The sequence below is a fragment of the Protopterus annectens genome, chromosome 11.part0, assembly GCF_019279795.1.
Source record: "Protopterus annectens isolate FY-2018-M chromosome 11.part0, PAN1.0, whole genome shotgun sequence".
NCBI lineage: Eukaryota > Metazoa > Chordata > Ceratodontiformes > Protopteridae > Protopterus > Protopterus annectens.
The window spans coordinates 927508718-927531527 of NC_056745.1; the positions used below are offsets into that span (position 1 = coordinate 927508718).

General features: G+C 36.9%; 1 protein-coding gene across 3 annotated transcripts in view; it reads right to left on the minus strand.

Moving 5' to 3' along the window:
* PHTF2 (putative homeodomain transcription factor 2) overlaps positions 1-22350 on the minus strand; it is a 1638259-nt gene extending 1615909 nt beyond the window's left edge. For 2 of the 3 annotated variants that reach the window (XM_044088321.1, XM_044088320.1), the window contains exon 1: positions 21867-22349. The gene's annotated coding sequence lies outside the window, so the exon portion shown is untranslated. Of the gene's footprint in view, positions 1-21866 lie in introns of all 3 variants that reach the window. The other variant, XM_044088322.1, reaches the window with a different exon arrangement.
* Positions 22351-22810: the final 460 nt, after the last annotated feature.

Sequence of the window (22810 nt, forward strand, 5' to 3'; positions counted from 1 at the left end):
CAGCAATACTTCATAATTACTACTATATCACAGATGAGTATACAATCCAAACAAAAACTGAAGTAATAAATCTAAGCATTAAAATACTAATGTATCAACAGCAATATACTTACAGACTGAATAAAAAGTTTCAGATCTCTTTAGGTTCATTTACACATCAGATGAAAAAATGTTCTCTTCACTTATCAAATCAAGGCTACACAGTTTAATTTTTCCCAAACACTACCAATATCAGCAAAAGTTATAATAAAACCAAGCTACTCAGGCCACTGATAAGCTTTAAATGGAACCAGACTTTAATACCCTAGATTAGTGCATACAAAGTGCAGTGTTATTATTGGATTTTTATTAAAAAAAAAAAAAACCTGAGAACAAAGAAATTAAAGAAGACATTTAATGGGCAGCTAAAAAAGCTTAAATTAGAGGCCTACTCAAAGGCTCAAGAGCAAGTACTAGGTTAGCTGCGCTTGTAGGCCATTTTAAGCATAGCCAATTTTCCTTGATGAAAATCAAACCTTGTGCCTCTTGTCTGCGAGATAAGCATTGTAAACAAACAGGTCTGGAATCAGCATAAATGTACAAGTAAAGTTTCATATTATAAAAAATAAAATGCAAAATGTAAACAATATTAAAAGAAAAAATAAATTAACTTGAAAATAGTTTAACACTGCATAAAGACAAGGTAAAAAGAACAAAAAAGCTACACAAGGAGCTGAAATGTATACAACATAAAGTTGTTATGCTGAACAAGAATGTTGGCATATCATTCTGAATGAGCACAAATATAAACTAAACTGTTCACTAGAATAATAAAATTACAAAATCTATTAAGTATATCAGAAGTAACCAAAGGGACAATAAGATCTAAGAAATACTGCAAGCATTTACAGATGTGTTTTGCAATCAATACAATGATTATTCCAATATAAAAATGAGAATCAATTTCTTAAAAAAAATAACATTTCAATGGTAGAATTAAAACTATTTAAACACCACAATTTAATGCCCAAGAAATTAAAACCATAACAAAACTGTAAATAATAACTCTCCTAGGCCAGATGACTTTGCATCTGAATTCTGCAAAACATTCTCAAAACATAAACATTAAGGTGTGTTGGGGAAGAAAGAGGTAATTGAGAATACATTTTCTGGGATTGCAATGAATAGGCAGACTTTAAAGATCCCTTGCAAACTGCTCTTTCAGAGATACTCGCTGAGCAAATTAGTGCAACTAAGGAAATTATTTTTTGAGCTAGGATACAGAATTGGAATTGCCAAGACACAGTAAGGCCTTGCAGCGTCTAATTATGGTGGCTGTCAAAAAAAACAATTACTAGAAAATGGAAATCAAAAGTCCAAAACCAAATGTACTAGAAACAGTGAACACAATAACAGAGATAAAACAACCAAACTGCGATTGTTAGAAAAAAGTAGCACAAATTACACAGAAAAAAATGGGAACAATAGATGCAGATGAGGAACGAAGTTTAAATGAAGTTAGGATTTGAATGAGCTAAACAATGTTCGATGGACAACGACTGGATAGATTATAAGTGATGTATGATGTTTGCAACTGAAATTACGTCAATATGGTTTGTGATGTATAGTGTTTACAACTAAAATAATGTCAATATGATGGTTTTCATTTATAAAAGTATGACTGACTACGTCATACATTAATTTAATAAAGATGTTTCTTGTTTAAAAAAAATCATAAAAATTTAAAATCCTACATGAAGCTGTAAGTGAAATACATGACCTTTACAAAGACTTAAAACTATTTTGACTTAAAATTTGGAATGTGTTATGTCTGCATTTGTTCAATTCAGACGTAAAAAAATGTATGCTGCTATAATGGCAACTCTGCAGAAAAATCATTCCTAAAACAGTATCCCCATTTCAATTTGGATACATTTAAAACAAATTACCAAACTATTACTATTGAACCTTCAAGACTACAAAAATGTCTAAATATAGTGGCATGTCCAAGTCTAACTTTCTATTTTCAGTCGTGACTAAATTTGGGTTTCTGGAATTATTTTTTAAACGCCATCAAAATTCTATATACAAAGTCAGCTATTCACACATCAGCATGTAGATGCCAATCAAATACAATACTTGACTTACACCATTTCTAAAAGTAATATCCCCATATCAATTTACACGCTGACCTTATAAATTTGTTAATTTACTGTGTGGATGGGAGGAGAAATGGCGTAGGAGTTATCCTGAAGGAACAGTATGCTACGAGTGTTTTGAAGGCGAAAAAGAGTGTCGGACAGAGTGATATTTATGAAGCTGGAAATTGATGGTGTAATGATGAATATTGTTAGTGCATATGCTCCACAAGTTGGGTGTGCGATGGATGAGAAAGAAAAATTTTGGAGTGAGTTGGATTAAGTGGTGATGACTGTACCAAAGGGTGAGAGAGTGGTAGTTGGAGCAGATTTCAATGAGCACGTTGGTGAAGGGAACAGAGGGGATGAGGAATTGATGGGTAGGTATGGTGTTAAGCAAAGGAATGCAGAAGGTCAGATGATAGTGGATTTTGCGCAGGATGGACATGGCTGTGGTGAATACGTATTTTAACAAGAGGGAGGAGCATAGGGTGACATACAAGAGTGGAGGAAGATGCACACAGATGGATTATATCTTATGTAGGAGGGTCAGTTTGAAGGAGATTGGAGACTGTAAAGTGGTGACAGGGGAAAGTGTAGTTAGGCAGCATAGGATGGTGGTTTGTAGGATGATGTTGGTGATCAAGAAGAGGAGGAGTGTGAGGGCAGCACCAAGGATCAAATGGTGGAAACTGAAAAAGGGTAATTGCGAGGTGGAGTTCAGGGAAGAGTTAAGACAGGCACTGGGTGGCAGTGAAGAGTTACCAAATAGCTGGGTAACTATAGCAGAGCTAGTAAGGGAGATGGCTAGAAAGGTGCTTGGTATGACATCTGGAGAGAGGAAGGACAAGGAGACATGGTGGTGGAATGAGGAAGTACAGGAGAGTATACAGAGAAAGAGGTTGGCAAACAAGAAGTGGGATTGTCAGAGAGATGAAGAAAATAGACAGGAGTATAAGGAGATGAGGTGCATGGCAAAGAGAGAGGTGGCGAAGGATAAGGCATATGAAGAGTTGTATGAAAGGTTGGACACTAAGGAGGAAGAAAAGGACCTGTACCGATTGGCTAGACAGAGGGACCGAGCTAGGAAAGATGTGCAGTAGGTAAGGGTGATAAAGGATAATGAGGGAAGCATACTCACAAGCGAGGAGAGTGTGTTGAGCAGATGGAAAGAGTACTTTGAGGGGTTGATGAATGAAGATAATGAGAGGGAGAGAATGTTGGATGATGTGGGGATAGTGAATCATGAAATGCAATGGATTAGCAAGGAGGAAGTAAGCATAGCTATGAAGAGGATGAAGAATGGAAAGGCTGTTGGTCCAGATGACATACCTGTGGAAGTATGGAGGTGTTTAGGTGAAATGGCAGTGGAGTTTTTAACCAGATTGTTTAATGAAATCTTGGAAAGTGAGATGATGCCTGAGGAATGGAGAAAAAAAAAAAAAAGTGTTTTGGTACCGAATTTTAAGAATAAGGGTGATGTGCAGAGCTGTAGTAACTAAAGACAGATTAAATTGATCAGTCACAGCATGAAGTTATGGGAAAGAGTAGTGGAGGCTAGGTTAAGAACGGACGTGATGATTAGTGATCAGCAGTATGGTTTCATGCCGGGAAAGAGCACTACAGATGCGATGTTTGCTTTGAGATTGTTGATGGAAAAGTACAGAGAAGGTCAGAAGGAGTTGCATTGTGTTTTTGTAGCCTTAGAGAAAGCATATGACAGGGTGCCTAGAGAGGAGCTGTGGTATCGTATGAGGAAGTCGGGAGTCTCGGAGAACTATGTAAGAGTGGTACAGGATATGTACGACGGTAGTGTGACAGCGGTGAGGTCTGCGGTGGGAGTGACAGATGCGTTTAAGGTGGAATTACATCAAGGATCAGCTCTGAGCCCTTTCTTATTTGCAATACTGATGGACAGGTTGACAGACGAGATTAGACAGGAGTCCCCGTGGACTATGATGTTTGCAGATGACATTGTGATCGGCAGTGAGAGTAGGGAACAGATGGAGGAGACCCTGGAGAGATGGAAATATGGTCTAGAGAGAAGAGGAATGAAGGTCAGCAGGACTTAGCCAGAACATGTGTGTGTGAATGAGAGGGAGGATAGAGGAATGGTAAGGATTCAAGGAGTAGAGGTGGCGAAGGTGGATGAGTTTAAATACTTGGGATCAATAGTTCAGAGTAATGCTGAGTGTGGAAAAGAGGTGAAGAAGAGAGTACAGGCAGGATGGAGTGGGTGGAGAAGAGTGTCAGGAGTGATTTGCGACAGACTAGTACCAGTACGAGTGAAAGGGAAGGACTACAAGAGGGTAGCGAAACTAGCTATGTTATATGGGTTGGAGACAGTGGCACTGACAAAAAGGCTGGAGTTAAAGGTGTTAAGATTTGCACTGGGTGTGACGAGGGTGGACAGGTAAGTATATTAGAGGTTCGGCCCAGGTTGGAAGGTTTGGAGACAAAGCCAGACAGGCAAGATTACGTTGGTTTGGACATGTGCTGAGGAGGGATGCTGAGTACATTGGGAAAAAGATGCTAAGGATGAAGCGACCAGGTAACAGGAAGGCCTAAGATAAGGTTTATGGATGTGGTGAGAGAGGACATGCAGGTGGTTGGGTGTGCGAGCAAGATGCAGAGGACAGGAAGAAATGAAAACAGATGATCCGCTGTAGCTACCCCTAATGGGAACAGCCGAAAGATGATGATGACTAACTATCACAGGCATATAAATTTAAGATGCCATTAACAGCTTTTAACAATGACGTTAATGTATACTTAACTTGTCCTTAAAATGGCTATACTAAATTCTAAAATAATTAGTATTCTGATAATTAAAATCAACTCTATTTTTCTCTAGAATATCAAATTACAAAGTTTATCACAATTTGTCCATTTTCCCCATTACGTAAGGACTATTTTATTATAAAAATCAAATTAATTACAATCCAGACTAAAATACCTAGGTATAATTTAGGAGACTGATGCATGGTGTCAAAGCCATGGTCTCATGCTACATACAAAAAAATGCGTAGTAATCCCCTTTGGAAAAAAGAGTAACCGCAAACTACAACATAGGAGGTAATCCCCTGAAATCTGAAGAAATAAGGGATCTAGGGACCCAAGTAGATAGTCAGCTTTCCTTTGATAACCATGTTGCCAAAGTGGTTAGAAAATCCTTCTATGTGACCCATCTGATCACGAAAGGGTTCGCATCAAGATCTAAGGATGTAATGGTGCCCCTTTACTCTTCCCTCATCAGACCCATTATTGGAGTACAATGCACCAATTGGAATGTACCTGGCTAGACATCTCCAGCAGCTGGAGAGACCACAAAGGTACCTAACCAAGAGGATTACTGGCCTCAAACAGTTGCCCTATGCAGCACGATTGAAAAAGCCAAGACTGTTCTCTGTTGCATACCGCTTTCTCAGAGACTATCTCTGTCTAACATACAGAGACATGTCCAACCCAGGATTGTTGAACATGCTCCATCTTAGCAAAACCAAATCTACTTGAGCTACATGCTCTAGGGATATAAACCTCAACACAACGACTAGAATATGCTGGAGGGATATATTCCCTTCTCAGAGACTTCCCTTACTATGGAACAGGGTCCCGATCTACATAAGACAGAGCCCCTCACTATCACTCTTCAAGAGGAACCTTGATGAGTGGATGGGTAACAGAAAGTTCACACCAACAGCACTACTAGATAGGGGCCAAGGGTACTAGCTGCTAGTACAAGGGTCTAGGGAACTACTAAAGGGGCGGTGAATACCGCACAACGTGGCTGGGCTAATTCGGGCAGATAACCCAGCCAGTACCAACCTATAACTTTTCATCAAACACAGCATTCAATTTAATAGTGGGAGATTTCATTTAATGTCCTGCTACATTGTAATTTTGGTGCAGCCATTGAGTAAGCCAATCACTTGCGACACAACTATTATCGTCTAATTTCCTGACTGTACTACATTGTAAATCACTTCTTGGAAATGCATGTTTATCGCTGCATGTACATTGTGTTCTGTTCATATACTGAGCAATTTCGTGATGCAGACATTTTAAAGAAAGTTTAAGGGTGTCTGCAAATGGGTCAGATTTGATCAGTGCTCTACACAGAAACAAAAATAAAGAAAATAAAATCAAATGGTTAAAGTAATAATGATATAAAATACTGGTCATCTGCAGAAGTAGATGGAAAATATTTAAGTTTTCTCCCTATCTAAAGTAGAAACTGCAAAATGTTTTTGGGAAAATATTAAATTTCAACGTTTTTGTCTTCCTGTCATCTTATACAATCAAAAAAATACTTAAAAAGCATAATGCACTGATCTAAAAATCAGTAGAAATATCTTACTCTAAAATTAACTGTTCCAAAAAAAGTGAGGAATTAGCTTACCAAACCTTCATACTCACTACTCAGTTAGACATATAGATTCTTAGAACTACTTTGTTATGAGGGGGTCGCAAACAGAGCCCTTCATGGATGCTTATTTGGTAAATAACTGAGTGCATAAAATGTAGCTTTCTTAAAAGGTTAACATGCATAATTTTATAAACCCAATCCAGTCCTTCTTGAATTTAAACAAACCAACCTAGATAATATTTATATTTTAGTTGAACCAAATTACCAAAATCCTAAACATTTATTAGCGAAGCATATAAAAATGAGATGATAATTCCCACTAACACCATTATTCCAAAACAAAGATGTTTGGGATTTTACATCCAATAAACTTCAAAACTGCAAATGAATTAAGGTTAGATATGGTATCACCAAGAGAATATCTTCCAGGGATCAACATAATTTGGAATACGCTGAAATCAAAATGTTATGGCACATCAAAACAGCCTAAATTAAGAGACAAACTAAATTTTCATTAATGGTAAAATAAATAAATAAATCATACAATCTTATACAGTATATAGTACTTTTTACTACTATTCAAAACTGTTAGCAAATAATTCCAATACAAGCAGATTTACATTAAGGCATAAAGCATTTCAGATTAATAAATTTCCTTTAAAATGTGTAGTGATTGTGCACTGATATTTAAAAAAAGGCAAAAACAATTAAGTGCCAGAGTGGTGCACAACCTGACCTTAAAAAATATTAAGCAACCCCTGCTAAGGTCAGATCTAGTGCCAGGCAGTAAAAATCTGCCAGTACTGTACAATAAATGACAGTAAAACAACAAAATGTTTTGTTTCTACTTGCTGTCCATAGTGTACCAAAGTTCCTCTAAAGAACTTGGGAAGTTACTGTAACAGGATTGTTGTCAGCATGTACTTTCTGAAGGATACAAACTCTGAAACTACAATGCATTTCATTATTTAGTAACTTCAGTCCTCAGTGGGTTGTCTGGAAATCACAGATTTTATGAGAAACGGACCAAAAATATCAGGCAATAATCTGGACGGCCTGCAAAAATCTAGACAGGAAGGTTGAAAGGTATGAAAGTAAGTGTAAACATAACAGCTTGTTCATAGGTTGGTACTAGGCTATCAGCCCTAGGGCCTATACAAGCCTAGCCATAACAATTCCCTCTATTTCTTCCCACACTATTTACTTCCCTGGACCCCCATCTAGCAGGGCAACTGACGTGATCCCCGGGGTGAATTTCCTTTCTCCCATCCAATCGTCAAGATTCCTTTTGAAGAGGACCAAAGAGGCACTCTGCTTGACATGTATGGGCAATCTATTCCAGAGTCTGGGGAGTCTCTGGGTCAGGAACCTATCCCTCCAGCATGTTTTGTTTATTGTGATGACAAGGTTTAGATCCCTAGAGCGTGTGGCTCGGAGGGATTGGGATTTCTTTAAGTGTAGCATGTCCAAAAGCTCTGGGTTTGATATGACGTTGTATGTTAAGCAAAGATTGCCTCTGAGTAGACGATATGCGACAGAGTATAGCTGGAGTTTTTTTTTAGTGAGGTATTTCTGCAGCCTTTCCAGTTGTTGCAGATGTCTTGAGAGGTACATACCAAACGGGGCGTTGTATTCTATAAATGGGTCTAATGAGGGATGAGTACAGTGGGACAATGACCTCCTTTTTTCTGGATGAAAAGCCCTTAGTGATGAGGTGTGCCACATAGAAGGATTTCCTGACTGTTGTGGCGATATGGTTATCGAAGGTGAGACCACTGTCCACCTGTGTCCTTAAGTCTCTTATCACACTTTCGGTGTTTAGTGTACTGCCACCTTATATGGTAATTCATGGATACATGTTTTTTCCCAAAGGGGATAACTATACATTTCTTGGCATTGAGCTTGAGCCCATGGTTCTGGCACCAAGCATCTGTTTCTGTAAGGCCCTTTTGTAGAGTATCCACATCATTTGGGGATTCAATAATGGATCCCAGTTTGCAGTCATCTGCGAACTTTGTTATCCAGAGTCCCTTAGTGTTGGCCTGTACTTCAGAGAAGTAGATGCCAAACAAGAGCGGTCCCAGGATTGAACCCTGAGATACTCCACTTGTCTGGAGCTGGATTTGGAGTCAGGTACTTTTACAGTGTGGGTTCTATCAATAAGCCAGTTAGCAACCCATTGGGTGATGTAGGGATTAATGCCCAGCTTAGTAAGTTTATCTATGATTCCAGAGTGGGGGATGGAGTCAAAGGCCTTAGCAAGGTCTAGATAGGCTGTGTGGACCACCTTACCCTTGTTCATGGCTCTGGAGACTGATTCGAAATCGTCAATCAGGTTCAGGAGACAAGATCGGCCCTTCACGAACCCAAACTGGGTGGGGTCCAGTGTTTGAAGGTTGCCAATGTCTTTGTTTATAAGTTCCATGATAATGTGCTCCATGGCCTTGCAGATGAGGCTTGTCAGACTGATGGGACGGTAGTTTCCGGGATCCAAGGTGGATCCCCCCTTGTTGATTGAGATAACTGTAGCTCTGCGCCACTCAGTGGGCACGAAACCTGAGGTGAGGCTATGATTAAACATGACACTTAGGTGAGGTGCCAGTTCATATTGTAGTTCATGTAGTACACAGCCCGGGATGTCATCTGGTCCCATGGATGCTGTATTCCTAGCTTTGGAGAGTGCGTTTATTTACCTGTGTGGCCATTATTACCGGAATTTGGCAATCTTCTGGTATTGAGATGGGCCATTTAGGGGGTGAGAGGGTGGGTGAAGTTGGCACTGAATCGATCTGCCAGGATATTGTCAATATCCTTGGGATCAGTATATTTAATAAAGGTCTTCCTCCCACACAAGTCCAAAAAGATAGAATCCACCAGCGAAGTTATATAGTCTATTTACTTTCACACCAAACAAGTAAAACAAGAAAAATCTGAGCGCTTTCGTCTCCCTTCGGAGACTTCTTCAGAGATAAATTAAAACCACAAAATACACATCAGTTTATATACTTTATCTAGTGGGCTGGTCAATTAGCACATTTCTTTCATTTCCTTCCAAAAGTGAAATACACACAGTTTTCATTGTGTGTAAAAATAGCTGTTTTCTATACGGAAAACTTTAAACTTTAAATACAGTTGTCAAATATCTGTCTACAAATTCAGTATAGATATGAAATGTATAAAATTATATTAAATATATTGAAATATGTTACAATATATTAAATGAATTCAATAAATCAGAAGTACAATTGATATACTTGTTGCATTGAATAGAAAATGAATGCAAAGAGGTCAACACAACAGTATATCCTATCAAAACCTTAAGACATTAAACAGTGGGAGAACACTGTTAACATACTAAAAAGGGAGCACTAATATCTTGATAGGTATAATATAATAATAATATTTATATAAATAAATAATACACCATAATGCCAACTCTACAAACCTTGTATGCATATATATATATATATATATATATATATATATATATATATATATATATATATATACTCACGAATGTATGTGCTACTATATGCATTTGTACTTCCAAAAATATCAATGCCAGGTGGATTAATACATCTATGCAGATCATCAATATGTATAAAATGTGTAAAAAGTATAAAAAGTATAAAATTATAAAATTAATATACATATGGAAATATATATATATATATATATATATATATATATATATATATATATACACACATAAATATGTACACGTATATATTGGTGCGCAGGCTGATCCCATGGCAACACCTTCCTTTTGGTGGTAGTATAATGCACTATATAGGCATTTGATGAATTGCAAGGAGGCTAATTTCAAATTCTGGGTATTAGAAGAGGTTGGACACCCTGAAAGAGGTGGGGACTGGGAAACAAAGTTAGAATACAAGGAAATGATGTTGGCAATTGCGTTTGGATGCATGTGGAGGGAAAGGATTAAATGACCACATATCTATTTCACCGGTTTTAAAAATGTTTGCTGCTGACCCTAAGAGGGCTGTAAAAAAGTTGAATAAAAGTTAGGAATCGAAACAATAATTAAATAATAATAAAATATATTTATTATTTCCAAAATAGAGATATAATAACATATTAACATATCAATATATAAAAGTACATTGTATAGATAGGTGGACATATTACAACATCATATTGGATATTCATATTAAATTAAATTATTAAATTAAAGTATTTATTATTAAGAACAGCATATGCGTGTGGGTGTATGTGTATGCATGGGGGTGTGTGTATATATGTATGTATATGTGTATGTGTATGTGGGTATATGGGTGTATGTATGTATGTGCATATATATATGTATGTATATGTGTGTGTATATATATATGCATGCGCATATGTATGTATTTACATGTATGCATATATATTTCCATATGTATATATTGTTTGTATATTAATTTTATACTTTTTACACATTTTATACATATTTATGATCTGCATAGATGTATTAATCCACCTGGTATTTAAAGTACAAATGCATATAGTAGCACATACATTCGTAAGTGAGTATACATATATATATATATATATATATATATATGCATACAAGGTTTGTAGAGTTGGCATTGTGGTGTATTATTTATTTATATAAATATTATTATTATTATACCTATCAAGATATTAGTGCTCCCTTTTTAGTATGTTAACAGTGTTCTCCCACTGTTTAATGTCTTAAGGTTTTGATAGGATATACTGTTGTGTTGACCTCTTTGCATTCATTTTTTCTTCAATGCAACAAGTATATCAATTGTACTTATGATTTATTGAATTCATTTAATATATTGTAACATATTTCAATATATTTAATATAATTTTATACATTTCATATCTATACTGAATTTGTAGACAGATATTTGACAACTGTATTTAAAGTTTAAAGTTTTCCGTATAGAAAACAGCTATTTTTACACACAATGAAAACAGTGTGCATTTCACTTTTAGAAGGAAATGAAAGAAATGTGCTAATTAATTAATTAAATTAAATTAATTAATTAATTAATTAATTAATCTATTGACCAGCCCACTACATAAAGTATATAAACTGATGTATTTTGTGGTTTTAATTTATCTCTGAAGAAGTCTCCGAAGGGAGACGAAAGCGCTCAGATATTTTCTTGTTTTACTTGTTTGGTGTGAAAAATCGACTATATAACTTCGCTGGTGGATTCTACCTTTTTGGACTTGTGTGGGAGGAAGACCTTTATTGTTCGTGGAACAGGTTTTTGCTACTTGGTGTGACATTTTTTTGTGCTCTGTGGTTATCAGTATATTTAATGCCATTCTGTTTTAGCTCAGAGCAGATCTGAGCATTGCCATTTATATTCTTGACATAGTTATAGAATGCCTTGTGGTTGTCTTTGGAATCTTTGGCAATTTTATTTTCGTAACTAGCTTTGGAGGATTTTATGAGGGATCTCAGTTTCTTACTAAGGCTGGTAAGGAAGTTTGCATCCTGGGATTTTCCTCTTTTCTGCAACAGTTTCTTCCTTTTGTTGTAAAGTTTGTTTATGGCAGGGGACCACCAGTTTGGCTTCTTTTTTTTTGGATGAGAGCATCTTGGTTCTATTTGGGATAGCATGATTTATGCATGAGTGGATGTGCTCGTACAGTGCCTTAGTGTAGGATTCAGCAGTTGAACTTTCAGCTCCCGTCTGCATGGGTGTTATGAAGTTTGTCACTTCTGACTTGAGTAGCATGAAGTTGGCAAGTTTTTTATGGAGGTTTCCTTACTGGGGGGGTGGGATGTGGATGTTAAGGGTGATTAGCTTATGGTCAGACCTGACTAACGAGGGGGTGACCATAGATGTGGAGCATCGATTTCCCAGGTTGGTAATGACCAGGTCTAGGATATTGGAGCCCCTGGTGGGACTATGGATTAGTTGATCCAGGACGTTGGAATTTATAAATTCCAAGAACCGTTGGGCAAAGGTGTTGGTACATGAGTAGTTTTCCCAGTTAATGGCAGGGTAGTTAAAATCACCCAGTATTAGGGTGTTTTGTTCTATTTTAATATTTTCCAGTATGTTTAGAAAGGTGCAGCGAGAATCTTGGGGTATGGGGGATCTGTAGCAAGCTACAATTTGGATTGCAGTCTTACCTAGTGTTAGTTGCACCTGGAGAATTTCAAACGCATTGTGTTGGGCAACTAGCCTGGTGGTGTGAATACTGACACTCCTCCACCTTTAGTGTTTCGGTCCTGCTTTGGCGGCCGAAAAGTGTGGTAAGAGTTGTAGCCTGGAGCCCTGAACCAGGTCTCAGTTATTGCACAGATATCGATGTTCTCCATTTGTAGGAGTGCCTCGAGAGAGTGCATTTTGTGGTTAAGACTTCTAGCATTGAGTAGCATTACCTTCAGATTTTGCATGCTTGTACCTGTTACGGTGGTGGTTTTGTCCTTTGAACTTTGCCTAAAAAAGGCACTATAGGGGTGGCAAGAGCCTTAGCCAGTAACCTGAATCCCAGGGGCAACAGGTGCAGACCATCTCTGGCAAAGCATCACGGTCTGTCAAGCATGTCGTCCCAGGCAGATACTGGATCCCCTTTGAATGACACCAGAAGCTTAGCCAATTGCTGAAGTCAATCATTTTGTCCTTATATTGTGGAATCATTCTGGGCGAAGGCAGTACGCTGCTCAGGGCTAGGGTCATACCTGCCTTGGCCACATGATCCGAGAGCTCTTCCATGTCTCTTTTCATGTAGTCCAGGGAGGTACATCTCAAGTCATTCACTCCAACATGGACAATGACAGAGTCATATTTGTACTTGTTGTGGAGTGACTTGAGTGCAGGCGTTATGTGGTGGATCCTGGCAACCGACACGCAGCTGACTGCAATTTTCTCCTTGTTCAACCTGGTGAGAGGGACATCAGTGTGCCGGACTACAGAGTCACCAAGTGTTAGGTACATTGTCTTGCCTTAGGGGCTGTTGCTGGGTGGCACGCAGGTGTTTTGAACTGTGTGACACTTTGGTTGTGATTGGTGTTTGTTTGTGTTTCAGCTTCAGAGGTCCTTGTTGCTTGGGCAGGTTACAGTTAAGGGCCTCTGCATATGTGGATTTAGTGTTGCTATATGTGGGTGTTGGTGGTGTGGGTTTAGAAGGGCTATGTGTTGCTTGAGGTGTAGTGTGGGTGTTAACCTTCTCCTCTTGACTGTCTAGCACAAACTTGGGTGGAGAGAGCTTTGCTTCCATTTTGGCTATGTAAGTGCATCTCTCACAGGTTGTAGTGTTGGGTGGTAGGAGGAGCGGGTTGTCTGTGTACATGAGGAAATTGCTGCATTGCCTCAGTATGCCCAGATTCACCAGGTGGACAGGAGAAATCACCGGAAGCTGACCCTTGGACATGCCTGGTTTGGTGCTTTTTTTTTTTTTTTTTTGTAAGGTACAGGAGCTGTTTTCCCTTACGTTAGCAAGGTACTTTGCAATTATAGGCCATTTAGTGCCTACTATTAATTTCTCCTTATTAACAAGGAGAGTTGAGTGCATGTATCAGTTTAAGGCTTCCTAGTGCTTTCCAGCAGGTATTAGAGAAAGTGCTAGTCAAAGGGATGCTTAAAGGTGTTACACAACTTCTCTTAACAGCACTCACCAAGTGTGCACTCACCAAGTGTTTTACTATTCTGATAGCTTTTCCCCTGTAACTAGTTGTACATGGAGCAGATAAAGCACCATGCACTACAAAGAATTATGATCATGTTACCTATCAAAATCTTAAATTGTGTACTATTGACATGGATGCCAAGAAATTCACTTAAACAATGAACCATGTCTCAAACATACAAAATCATAATCCCCTGTATTATACTCAATATTACATATTGCACATCATGCACAAATCAAAAAAAGTTACAGGTTTTCCAAATTCATCATCAAATTTCAGTGCTTGTAACTCAGATAAACTGGAAAACTGCAATTCTACACATTTCTAACAATAAAGTAACAGATCTTCAGCATATCAAAGGGCTTGGATGAAAAGCAGTCAGAATTCCAGGAAAAAACAGTCCAAATCCACCATTCGATAAATATTTTAATAACTCAGGACATGAAAGCTTTGTTCTGCTATTTATGCTGTTTGAGTAAAAGACTCTTCTTCAGTGTTTAATAAAATTGTCCTACGACAGCACAAGCATATACACAACAACACAGCGTACAAACGTAGTAACCACAGCAATTACATCCTTAAAGTGCCCCACATCTTATAAAAGTTCCCTTAAAACTGAGCCTCAATGAGGCTTCTATTCTGTCATGTCTATCTTTTAAAATATGTTTTATACTATAAACCTGACATATGGTCAGCTCTAAAAAAAAATGTTATCCATTTATATTCGGCCAACTCCGTTTTATCTATCAAGTCACCCCCATTTTTATTTTTTAAACACAACTTGCAAAATTCTAAACTGGAATTTATGCTCGGCACCTGCAGTTGCTATATGCTTAGCCAAAGCATTTGTAAGGACATTTTTACAAATGTGAGAACAGTGTGCACTTATTGTCTTAGTTTTTTGTTTTACTAATATAAAAACATTGGCAACATACACAGTTAGCAAAATAAATCACATTTTCTGTGTTACGTGTTCCAGCTCTAAATTCAAATAGTGCAGTTATAACATGGTTTAGTGCCAAATTTATTAACTTTTTTTGTAGCACATTATCTCTCTCCTTATATCATAAATGTTGTTTTAAATTCTTTCCTCTTTTAAAAACAAAATTTGGTGTCTCACCTACTAGATCAACCACGTCTTGACCAGATGCGAGCATAGTCCAGTTCTTTTTAATTATTTGCTTAACAAGACATGTGTGTTGATTATATTTCATCATAAAATTCAATTTATCCATAGTTCTATTTGGTTTGGCTCTCTCCACACCACAGCATTATCAGCCTTACCACTCAAATACGGTCTGGCTGTATCATTCCTTAACCCAGTAACTATTCCATTCATTTGTTGCACTATAACTTCATTATAACCCCTTTCCTTAAAAGAGTCTGCCATCTCACACACAGTGTGTGTGTTATACACCCAATTAGTCAAAAGCTATTTGAATTTATAGCTGCTGGAACATGTAACACAGAAAATGTGATTTATTTTGCTAACTGTGTATGTTGCCAATGTTTTTATATTAGTAAAACAAATAAAAAAACTAAGAGAATAAGTGCACATTGTTCTGAGATTTGTAAAAATGTCCTTACAAATGCTTTGGCTAAGCATATAGCAACTGCAGGTGCCGAGCATAAATTCCAATTTAGAATTTTGCAAGTTGTGTTTAAAAATAAAAATGGGGGTGACTTGATAAATAAAACGGAGCTGGTCGAATATAAAAATGGGTTATTATTTATTTATTTATTTATTTATTTAGAGCTGACCATATGCCAGGTTTTGAATATGAACAACAGTATAAATCCTATTTTAAAAAGATAGATATGACAGAATATAAGCCTCAATGAGGCTCAGTTTTAAGGGAACTTTTATAAGATGTGGGGCACTTTAAGGATGTAATTGCTGCTGTTACTAAGTTTGTACTTTGATTGGCTAATTTTGTTGTATATATGCTTTTGCCATGGTAGGACAATTTTATTAAACAATGAAGAGTCTTTTACTCGAAAGCTTTGTTCTGCTATTTATGCTGTTTATGTCCTGACCTATTAAACTACTTATCGAATGATGGATTTGTACTGTATTTTCCTGGAACACATTTCTAACAACATATAAATAAATAAGCTAAGGATACCATAATTTCCATGCTAATACAATTTTACATTACTAAAACCTAGATGGATTTGAAGTCTATGCCATGGGAAGGTTTCAGAAATGTAACCAATATTACAAACATGTAAAAATACTACTCAATTCAAAACACAATTTTTCAAACCTTAAAGAAAGTTGGGGAATATTTCTGTAGAAATGTTGCTCAAGAATGATGAGATTACCAACATGCAAAATAATGAAATCCGATTCCATAGTTTCTTATAATCTATTTTGTATTAGCTATGTAGTAAGTATTAATAAAGGTTTTTATATTGCATCAGTTGAGGCTCATATTGTAAATGTCACGATTTTGACTATGAAACAAATAGAAATCAAAACTACTTTTCAATTAACAAGATGACAGTTCAATATTCACACTATCAAATATTGCCGATATTCAATTTTCACACTAATATCACACACATTCTATACAGTTTATGCTTTTAACATTTTCATTTATTATTTTGATACTTTTCCATTATCGGGGCAACAGTTCTAACGCGCTAGCAAAAGCGCACGCCACGATCAGCTGTAAGTAGGATATGTAGGAAGGGGAAGAGAAGAGGTGGGGAAATAATATCGTTCATATTTACACTTCACAAAAATTGATGCAATTAAAATGGCTACCGTACAAGTTCCAGGAAATATCTTAAAAGGTTTTCTGCTGAAGTCTTCCGCTGTTATTAACAAGAGAACAGTGCGCAGCATTTTCTCCATTAAAATTTACATTTAATAATGCAGCTGTGTAGTAACTTAATAAAAAACAACAATACACAACCATAGTCTTGCACATAAACCGAAGAATAATTTTTAGTTTTAAAAACTCCATATTATTTTAAAGATTAATTCTGTCAACAAAAACAGTTAGGGAACTCGCAGTTTAACTACTTCAAGACACGACCAAAGCATCTGAAAAAGAGGGACATAGACAAAAACAAAACACTATACGTTCTTTGGGAAGAGCTAAGATCAGTTAGTGTGGAAACTTAAAAAATGCTAAGTTCTACTATTTCCCCACCTCTTCTCTTCCCCGACCTACATATCCTACTTAAAGTTGATCATGGCGTTCGCTTTTGCTAGCCCGTTAGAACTGTTGCCCCGATAACGGAAAAGTACCATTATTTTACTATACTAAGTTTGCACAAAGTTGCATACATTCTATATAACTGTGTTAATTTCTTTTGTTTTTATTTTACTATACTAGGTTTGTATAATTTGCAAAATTATCTTCAAAAATTTTTTTGAGAATAAAAGGCACATAAACCTGAAGCAGTATCAAAATATGGCAATGAATGTTTAGGTATTCATTATAATGCTAACAGCAGCAATATGCATTTACTTCCAATGGTAAAAAAAATCTTACAATGTGGGCGAAAAGCACTTGCTTGAAAACTGAGACAGATTCTTGGAACTATACCAAATTTTACCTGAAAATGTCTCTCTGATGTCTCCTGTGAACAAAGGCAAAAAGGTACTGCCACTCTGCACAGAAAGAAGAGCATTAAATTCATTTCCAAAATGGTGGCATCAACAGAACTTGTCCGTTTCCTAAATGCACAAGTTACATGTGGAAGAGTAGATACAGCTGTAATATATTAAACATAATGGTCAAGGTCTTTAGCTCAAACTACAGGGTTTGATTCTGACCTCTAGTTACTGGAGCTTACTACAGCTGCAGATATTGAAACTGTTTTTTTTTTTTTTTTTACCAAAAACAGTTCAGACAGATGTGAAACTTACTCCTAAATAGAAGAATAAGAGGTCCAAGAATACTAATCTTATAAAGTGGTATCTATACAACAATGTCTAGAAATGTAATGTTGCTCCTTGTCAATAGGCATCAATGAACAGCTATGGAGGACAGAAATATGGCATATTATCTTAGACATGTTCTGAATCCAAAACCACTTACAAGAACTTTGGTGACGATACAAAATGACAAACTTACAGTTAATGAAATACTTCCAGAATGAAGAATGAGCTGTTACTTATGTTGAAAAACTACTACTAGCAACGAGTACAATTCATCAAGCTGCAAACTTCCCCACTGTTGAAGGGGCAAATAACACAACATCTCCCCATGCAAAAACACACAGCCCACTGTGGCATTTTCGTTTGTATTATACTTTCTTGCAGACAGTGATTTTACACATTTACTGTATTTCAAAAACTCTAGGTATTCACTGTACTTGAAAGCAGTTTGCAATATCACACAACTTATTTAGCAGATTTTGTGGAGTTGGGCTTCTGTTTCGCGACACTCTTTCCGATTTAACAGGGTCCTGCAAGTCCAGACACAAAACATATTACAGTCCCTACCAGTCAGGGATGGCCTCCCAGCTTTGATGTAAAGTATGCAGTCATGTTATCACAGCAGACTGTGCTTATTAGTGGTCTCCATTTCAACTGAGAGCAACAATTAATGAGGTCACAATGACAGAAATTCCTCTATGGAAAAATTGATCTTAGGAGCCGCTGTCATGTGGCGAGCCCTACACAATCACCACATTTTTGCTTGTTTTATTTTTTGCATAACAATCCCAAATATCTGCAATTAAACAAACAATAAAGAAGAAGTTAAAAAACCAACAGGAGTTGCTGCACTCAGAACAAACTCAAAGTAGAACTTCAGTTTTGCATTCTAATCCCCTATCATTTGCTGAAGGTATACAAGATGAAGGTTAACAGCTTTAGGAATCCTAAAGGTCTAGTTGAGGAGAAGGGAAATCTGAACAAAGGTCAGAATTAGAATCAGAAGTACTAAAGCCAACTGATACAAAAAGTGACAAGGTTAGTGTGTGACTAAAGAAGCTGAAAAGTAAGGGGTAAGAAACAGTGATTCGACTAGTGCTGCTGTAAGCCACAGGAACTTGAACAGCAGTAGGAAAGCAGCTGAGGAAACTTGAGATGAAGTGCCAAGATGAGTAGTTGGGTGAACACTGTGGAACAGACAAAGAAATAAGAACATTACAGTTGAATCCAAGATGACCCAGCTGCAGATAAGGTCAAGGGAAAGGATATGGTGTTTTAGTTTCATGTGGAAGAAAGAATTTAGTAAAACTGATCTGAGTGAGACAGGAAGAAGGAAAGAGAAGCCAATGATGTCCAGCTAAAAGATGAATGTATTGGTCAGAGAAAACCTGCTACCCATGGGCACGACTGCTGAAGGAAGGAAAGAAAGTAGGAATGAATCAACAGACATCGTGATGATTAACTTGAAACCACAGTGCCATGAAATGGGTAGGGTTATTTACTTACCTAGTACAGATCCCTTTTCATATGCCTCATATTATACAGTGAACATAAAGTGTACACACCCCTGTTAAAATGCCAGGTTTTTGTGATATAAAAAAATGAGACCACAATAAATCATTTCAAAACATTTTCCACCTTTAATGTGACTGTACAATTCAACTGAAAAGCAAACAAGTCTGTTAGGGAATAAAAAAATGTACAATAAGATGGTTGGATAAGTGTGCACACATTTAAACTAATACTTTGTTAAAGTAGCTTTTGCTTTAATTATACCATTCAGTCTTGCCCCGCAATGCCCCGAGCAAATATCCTGGACTCTCTAGCAGACTTCTGTCCAGCAACTGTGAAACATTTGTCGAGCCAGTAAATAGAGATGATAGTGATGATGATACACTAAATTGTCCCACTACCACCGCATGTTTCTGCCTCATACTATTCTTTCTTTAAATGCCTTCGTCAGGGAGAATATGGAGTTTAGATATATTTTAATAAGGATGTTTACTTCTGCATGGAATAGTCTGGTGGAGGCAAAAGTTAGCACTAATAGTTTGGAATCTTCAAACGCATCAGTTCAGTTAAACAATTAACATGCAGATGCGAAAAAAGATGTACTATTTAAGTCTAACATGTCTTACAACTTTAATTCACTAAACTAGAAAGGCACAAAGAAGATTACTTTGGTCAGATTTGAGAATAACAGCAATACAGTTAATTAATTGTCAAGCCAATCAATATGCATTTCACTTCTGTCACTCTGCCAATGCAACAGCGCAAAAATGTGGTGCAGTAGAAAATCATACAGGCAGCAAAATGGTATGAAAATAAGTACCCTGCCAGAAAAGTTCTTGCTAAAATAGATAACTGAAAAATCAGACTTCTGAAAGGACATCCTTGGTTGCTGGGAAGTACTGTAACTGTTAAATTATTTGCGTAAGAGAAAACATCCAAATGTTTGTAACTTGAAGTTTGCAATATTCACACAGCACAGGAACCAGGCTGGCAATTAGTTCCACAAAATAAGGCAATGAAAATATTGTTAAAAAAGTAATTTCAAGAATGTGCTGTTAGTTGTATCCTTTGTATCACTTAAGAGCACAGCCTGGTTCCAAACATCTCAGAGTGTTTCTAAATATCCCTCCATAAAGACCCTCAGAATACCAGAAAACTTGAAGCTCTCAAACACATAATGCAAACTTACAGACTCTTTCTCAAAAGTGGCATTAGTATGTCAAGGGTCCCCAAGCAAAACTGGAAAATCTGGGTCTCTCAATACATGTGCACACGACACCTACCCCCAAACCTGTGGAATGACAGTGTCCTCATTTTTGGTCAGGTTACATTCTGCATAACTAAGCCTGCACCAGGTTCACATGGTTCAATTTGACTTTCAATAAAAAATACTTGTCATTACTAACTGAATGAACTCCCACAAGATGTTACTGCCATATAAAAAAAGTGCAACGAAACAAGCTCTCGAGTGCTATGATTTAGGCATATAGCTATTTTTTCCACCCTCAGATTTAGTCTTGCTCCCCCAGAATTTACTGAGAAAGACTTTTGTGCGAACATGTACCTTATTAATTAAATAAACGTATACAAAAAATCCTCATCAGCACTTGCCATATATAATCTACTATAGGAAGAACTTTTATTGCAAAAAATAAGAGTGTTACTCTTTCTGACCCTACGCTATGAAATTTAATGGCCACTGCTATGGCTGAGAAATACATAATAAACATCCTTTGTGTGTGTGTGTGTTTGCATTTTTAAGGCCTAAATCTACACTTTACATCAATGAGGCTAATTAAACTGCAAAAAGGCTGTCTTACCACGTAATGACAACCAACCATATAAAAGCTGAGCATTTGTATAACTGTACAGATCTGTGGCATTTACCCACTACAACATACAAACACCCAAGATCAAACAGACGATTCTGTCCACTGAATGGACATCACATACAAAGCATCTACAAAAACTTAGTAACTGTACACTTGTAACGACTCACACACCTACGAGTAAAAAAAAAAAAAAAAATCAGCAAAGCAAGTGTCCTAAGCCTCAACACATTCAAAACTTCATTGCTTTATTTGACCTAGCAGCCGCTGAAGGTACACTGTCCTTAATACGTACAGAAATTAATATTTACTTTCTCAAAAAGAGTATACACATTGCTTTTATTAGCCATGAAATAAGTCATATGTCAGTCACTCAAGCATTTCTCAGTGACAATGTTTCCAAATTCCAATAATCATGACACATATCCAATCTATATAAATACAACCCCCCATCGCCGTGCTCCCTTTATGTTCAAAACTCATACAAGTACTCATGCATACAGAAATCAAACTATGAAACATTTACCTTTCTTTCTTGTGGCACCTACAGCTTAGGCACAGAGAAAACTATAACCATAATACAAGATTGCGTGCAATCCGAAAATCAATTACTGTAGTCCAAACACCAATAAAACAATAGTCTTTAGCTCTTCGTCTGCAGCAAGTAGACAAATATCCCACTAACTCGTTAGTAGAGTCTGAGCTCAGGATTGCGTACTACTACGTCAACCGGCTTTTACCGTATTGTACTCTACGAACAAACAAAAGGCCCTAGAAACGGAATATCTCCAAACAACCATGAGAGGGCGATGCAATAATAACGGTTGTTACTTTGAAGGTGGTTTTAAAGGTATCAGTCATTTTAGATTACAGCTTGTGTTGTCGACACCTACATTTAAATGAAAAAAATGACAACTCTACTACAAAATAACGATAATGAGCTTTTCAAAATCAATTGCATTTCCAACTAAGTAGCAAAAGCCCGTGATCGAAATAATTCCCAGGATGCATTGCAATGTTAGTAGATTAAAGTTCGTACGTAAAACGTAAAAGGATGCTTTTGTGCTTGTAGTTTTTCCAATCTGTTGTGAGCTTGTGATGTGTAAGTATTTTTGATTTTCTAGCAATAAAGTCGCAGCAGTATGGTAGGAAAAGCCCTTGCTTTTATTGTTAGCTGCAGGGTACAGCAAAGGCTATAGTCCCCGCTAATCCTCACCCCCGCATCACTTAAAATGTTTACTTTGGACATTTTTCTGAGTATAGGATTTTCTAAAGGTTTTTAGTTTATATACATAAATATGCATGTGTACAGTAAGAGTATTAGTATTATTTTTTCATATTTCCACACTCAAACCTGTGGACGTTCCTTTCCACATTAAGTTATAGTAGAGTGGCAGAAACAGGAGCAATTTATTATTTTTTGTAACAAAATATCTTAAGGTACTAGAACCTTTGTGGTTAATAATGAGT